Source organism: Solanum stenotomum, chromosome 11, assembly GCF_019186545.1.
Source record: "Solanum stenotomum isolate F172 chromosome 11, ASM1918654v1, whole genome shotgun sequence".
NCBI lineage: Eukaryota > Viridiplantae > Streptophyta > Magnoliopsida > Solanales > Solanaceae > Solanum > Solanum stenotomum.
Genome location: NC_064292.1, coordinates 3,911,708 through 3,918,456, shown reverse-complemented (window position 1 = coordinate 3,918,456; position 6,749 = coordinate 3,911,708).

Sequence of the window (6,749 nt, the reverse complement as noted above, 5' to 3'; positions counted from 1 at the left end):
ATTCTAAGCCTCTTCATAATTATTTCAAATCGCCGGATGTTACACCTTTCGCCAAAGTTTTATCATTCACTGTGGATGATAAGAGCTGTCAAAATTCACCTTGATGTTCATCAGTTGAATCCAAATTTTTGGAAGGGACCTCATGAGTTGAGATGCTCAATGTGACCATGGGTGGCTTGATCACTGAATTGGGTTTGAGTAACATGGCAACCTGACTTTCTTGAATAGCCTTAGCTACGGTAGGACTCATAACATTACCATATTTTTCGGTCTGCATGCTACATACTCCAATTGGTGTGCTAACTGATTGTATATTACTATCAGGATCGGCCTGAACCAAAGTTTTCTCCTTCAAGGGATTAGAATCAATTAACTCTAATTCCTTCTCCACCCCGCGTGCTTCAAATGGATTTTTACAAACAATGTCCTTTGATCCATTAGATTGCACTACTAGATTAGTAGTTAGCTGTTGCTTATTTTCAAGACGTGGAGATTTACTTCGACTTGCCGAGGAACCAATATACATAGAAATTGATTTTTTTTGTGCAATTGTGTTCCAATTCCCAGTTGCATTCTCATCACAACTTGCAAATTGGTAGCTTCCAAAGGTTTCAAATTACCATGTTCTAATTCTGCAATTTTTTCCTTTTCATCAATTGCCAAATTCTCAAGTTGCGCATTAGATTTTTATCACATTATAGCTTCATGAAGTTCACCAGGAGTGTGCTTATCACTGTGCCTCATACTTGAATTTTCAGCAGCAATTTCATTATCTTTTACCTCATTAGTTTTTTGTGCAAATTGTGCATCCTTAGATTTGTTATTTTGCTGATTTGAATGCATAACGAGTTGCTCTTCAACTCCAACACAATCAACTGAATTACAACTTTGCCGCGAAGACTCACCAGTTTGAGGAATTAAGGATAACACTTGATTCCCCGAAGAATAGTCGTCCAACATTGCTTTGCCTTGGCACTGGCCAGAATTTTGGCGCACCAAATTTTGATCTTGAACACCACTCTTTTCAGCCCCTACATCTAAATCTTTAACATTTTCTTCATCATCCTTTTCACCAATTTCCAGCCTATTTAAATCAGTTTTTTAGCATTGAGATGATCTCCTTGAAATTTTTCTCCTTCAATATGATTTTCACTGATGATGGCATCAACTTGACCATCGGTGAGAGTTCGACAATCAGCTTCTCTATGCCCTGATGCTTACATCTCTTACAATAATATGGTACATAATCATACCTGATTTTTTGTCATACGTTTGTAATTTTGCCAGTGACTAAATCTTTGAATTGAACTCTAATTCTTGTTGGAAGAATCCTTAAAAGATCCACCTCGACTTTTACCCTTGCAGTACTAGGTCGTGTTTTATCATAGGCCGCTCGATCCACATCAAGAGGTTGTCCAACTGCCGAAGCCATTGAAAACAGAGCATTACGAGCAAAATTTTGACAGGGTAAACTTGGGAAAGAAATCCATGACATTGCAATGGAGGTTTCTTTATAGTAAATGCATTTCTAATGGTTTTTTTCTATGAAAAAAAAAAGGACTTGAAAGATAATTAATACAAAGTTAAAAAATAATCAAAAAGAAATTAAAATAATAGATAGGAAGAAAATTAACATTGTAATAATATTCCTTCAATTACACTTAATTCCCCTCTAACTTGATAATTACTTATTCAAACAAACATATCAAATTGTATAATTACATTCAGTCACACCTAATTCCAATTTCCTTCATTTTCCAAACATGCCCTGAAGGAAAGTAATTGAAAATGTAAGAGATTGAGGGGAGACTAAAGAAAATCAATCAAGGAAAATCCTTTAGGAATATCAATTGGAGGTCCCAAAAAAATAGGTGATTTCAACTTTATTTTGCTTGAAAACATGAAGAGTTTTTCGTGTAAAAAAGTAGCTAATTTTGACGGATCATATTTCATGAAAGCATGTTACAAGAAGTTTGATCGCCCCTACATATTTCATAATGGGGACGTGACATTCAAATTAAAATCACATTCGTCTAGATGGTCGAATAACATGACAACACGTGGCCAAAGCCGGCTCTAAAGGGTTAATTAGGCCCTCAAATGTGAAGGACATTATTATTATTACTAGATAGGTATGGCCTGTGCTCAGCACAGGCCCAACACTTATATTTTGAACTTTGAAGTGTTTTCGTTCATCACTTTGGCTTTAGTTTCTCTAATTTTCTGCTTTGATGGTATTTGACAAATTATCAAAGCACAAAAAGAATTGATTGCTCGAAATTGCCTGTGCACAGCACGAGCGCAATACGGAAAACATTTCTGTTGGGTTCATAATTACATCTCAATTAATTAAAAATTTAAAAGTTATGAGAAACAAAAATACTTCATACTGCAGTTATTTAACGCTCTGTTCCTTATTCTTCTCAATATTACAGAAGAGAATCATAGTATACCTTATGTTTTATTTGTCTATTTTGACAAAACTAAATTTATAACCTCATCACTTTTACACTTGGGAATGCATAGGATAAAATATTGCCCCTTTTCGCACTAATTTATATTATTCTATCCTTATTTAGAAGTGAGAGTTGGAAAGGACCAACACTGCATTAATACTCTTGTACAACATGCATACAATTTTGTACATTAACTTTTGACTGCATTAATTAGTTGTACAACGTGCAAAAAGAATTGTACATTAATAGAAGGACTAACACCAAGGACTAACACTGCAATTATTATTATTACTCATTACCTAGAAGGACTAACATTGCAATTATTATTATTACTCATTACTCTGAGAGTTGGAAAGGACCAACACTGCATTAATACTCTTGTACAACATGCATACAATTTTGTACATTAACTTTTGACTGCATTAATTAGTTGTACAACGTGCAAAAAGAATTGTACATTAATAGAAGGACTAACACCAAGGACTAACATTGCAATTATTATTATTACTCATTACCTAGAAGGACTAACATTGCAATTATTATTATTACTCATTACTCCTTATTAGAATTATTATTATTACTCATTTGGCTCCTTATTAGAGTTGACACTTTAAAGCACGAACACGGCACTACCATGTTGTACACAAAGCATTTCAAATTGTACTATAAAATTAATTGTGCCTCATTAATTGTACACGTGCCTTTCTACATATACAACAACCCACATGAAGAATTAATTTTCTGACAATTTTGGTTATATTTTTCTTTAAAATAATTATTGCCTCGATTTTTATTTTTATTTTTAACATTTATTTTTAATTTTAAAAGATTGGAAATTTTATGTTAAAAATTTAAATAATAGAAAAAATGATTTATTTAACTTTTATCATCATCAATACTACTAATTTATTTGACGTTTTTTCTTAATCTTCATCTCATCATTAATGTTATTTATATAATTTTCTTAAATCACTTATTTTTTCTTTTTTAACTCTTTTATATTTTATTTTACTCTTATTTAGAAATGGGAGTTTGGAGGACCAACATTGCACTAAAGAGTTGGACTAAAAGCTATAGAAATTGTACATTGAGGCCCACCAAAAAGATGAACTAAAGTAACTTCATCTACTTCTACTTTTTCTACACATATTTTTCTTTAATAAAATAATTATTGCCTCCATTTTTATTTTTATTTTTAACATTTATTTTTAATTTTAAAACATTGGAAATTTTATGTTAAAAATTTAAATAATAGAAAAAATGATTTATTTAACTTTTATCATCATCAATACTACTAATTTATTTGACGTTTTTTCTTAATCTTCATCTCATCATTAATGTTATTTATATAATTTTCTTAAATCACTTATTTTTTCTTTTTTAACTCTTTTATATATATAAAAGTTGGATATGTAAATGATGATGTCACATTTCTTAGAAGCTAAGATTACTATTTATCTAATTTCTCCAAATTTTTAAAAAAAAATGAAGATATCATACGCAAATTTATGGTCAAACTTAAACTATTTGATTCTCGAGAAATAAAAAGTCTCACATAAAATGGGACAGACGAAGGATAACTCTCAATTAAATTTATTTCACTTTTTATTTTCCATTTTTAACATAATTTTTCAAGTTGGATTTCTAGGAATTCTATAGTAGACCCATTTAAATTTTACTTTTTTGTTTTAAATTAGAGAACTTGGCCGCACTTCGCGCGATCATTTAAATTAAATATTTTTGATTAATTTTATATTTACTTTGTTGTTTAATCGTAATATTATTATTTGTCTTAATAATATGAAGATTGTGAAAAAAAATAAAGCTTCACAAATTTTACATCTATTAAATGAGGAAGAATATATTTTTTATCAAATAAGTTAAAATATATTTGCTAATAACAAATTCTTCCATTGCATGAAGTTCATCCTTTAATATATAATATATATTTCGGTCTACCATTCTCCTTAAATGTCTAAGAAATATCTCATAATGTCAAATAACACTGTAATACTCCCTCTGTCCCTAATTACTTGTCCACTTTTAAATTTACACATTTATTAAGAAATCAATTAATGACATAGTGAGTTTATCATTTTACCCCTATTAATTATGAAGTAGATGAAAAGTTCTGCAATTTTCAAAGTAATTAGTCATTTAATTGAGGGTATAATAGGTAAAAAAATATTCTTTCTTGATTTGTCAAAATGGACAAGTAATTAGAGACAACTATAAAAGGAAAAGTAAACAAGTAATTAGGGACAGAGGGAGTACTAAACAAATGCATCAACAAATGAAATTTATATTAAAAATATATTGAATAATGACGTAATGATACCTTAATAGAATTTCCTATCCATTTAAAAAAAAAACCCTTCACCCTTTCAATTTCGTTATATCTTCTTATTTAGTAGAAGAATCATCATTTATTATATTCTACTCCACCTTAATTTGTACCATCAGAGTTTTAAGAATAAACATTAAATTTTAAATCGAAATAAAAATTCATTGAAAAATGACAGAAAAAATAATAATAGTATATGAAAATTAAAATAAGGTGCAAGAAAAGCCTTTTCACGATAATTTTTTGAAATATATTGACAACAATTAAAATGAAGCTGTTATTTTATCTTTAAAATTAAGTTTGATTGAATTGAATTAGTACAATGAGAAAAAATATTAAACTAATAACTTTTTCATGTTATTAAATGCATTTTATTTTTAATTGAGTAGTAGATTAAAAGTTCCGAATTAGGATATTAAAATAATATCTTACTCTCTCCTTAATTATTATGGTATTGCAAACATTTATTTTCCTTAAATCGTGATTCATTTTCCATTTACAGTTATATCCAATTAATTTCTAATGTATTGAATGTGGTTATGGGATATTGAAATAATATCTTTATTTTTCCTTAATCATAATAAAATTATAATTTAACATTTATTTTTCTGAAATGATAATTTTGTTTTAATTCCTAGAACATGTTGTTTACTATATTGAATGTAATTATAATAAAACATATTGTATTTAGTATGACAAAAGAACTCAAAAATTGGAGAAATTAGATAAATAGTAATCTTAACTTCTAAGAAATGTCACATCATCATTTACATATCCAACTTTATATATATAAAAGAGTTAAAAAAGAAAAAATAAGTGATTAAACAAAATTATATAAATAACATTAATGATGAGATGAAGATTAAGAAAAAACGTCAAAAAAATTAGTAGTATTGATGATGATAAAAGTTAAATAAATCATTTTTTCTATTATTAAAATTTTTAACATAAAATTTCCAATCTTTTAAAATTAAAAATAAATGTTAAAAAAAAATTCGAGGCAATAATTATTTTAAAGAAAATATAACCAAAATTGTCAAAAAAAATATATAAAAATAAGTAACTATCTATTAGTAAGAATGGTGTCACTACATTTTCTATTTTAACTTTATTGTTACGTATGGATAGAAACTTTTACATGAAGAAATGATCCAAAAAATTAAAAATAATGATTCCTTAAATGGTGATTCCTTTTCCATTTACAGCTTTTCAATTAATTTTTAATGTATTATATATGCTTATGGATATTGGAATAATAATTTTATCTTTCCTTAATCATAATAAATTATATTTTAACCTTTGTTTTTGTGAAATGATAATTTTCTTTTCATTCGTACAACATATTGATTAATATATTAAATGTAATTATAATAAAACATGTTGTATTTAGTATGACAAAAGAATTCAAAAATTTTAAAAATTATAGAAATAGTAATCCTAACTTCTAAGAAATGTCACAAATATATATATATATATATATATATATCTAAGAAAATGATATAAATTACATTAATGATGAAATGAAGATTAAGAAAAGAAGTAAAACAAATTAATAATAATATTGATGATGATAGGAGTTAAATAAATCATTTTTTATATTTTGTAAATTTTCAATATAAATTTTTCAGTCTTTTAAAATTAGAAAATGCTAAAAAAATAAAACTAAAACTAAAAATCGAGGCAACAATTATTTTAAGGAAAAAATAACAAAAAATGTCAGAAACATTGATAAGAATAAATAAGTATCTATTGCTAAGAAGGTGTCACCCCACATTTTCTATTTTAGCTTTATTATTACATATAGATAGAAACTTTAAGATGAAGAATGATCCAAAAATTTTAAAAATAACAAATCAATTATGTAAAAATACATGTGTAATTCTTATAAAGTTATAATAACTAATTTCTTCAAATAAATAATTAAATGAAAGAAAAAAAAGTAATTAAGA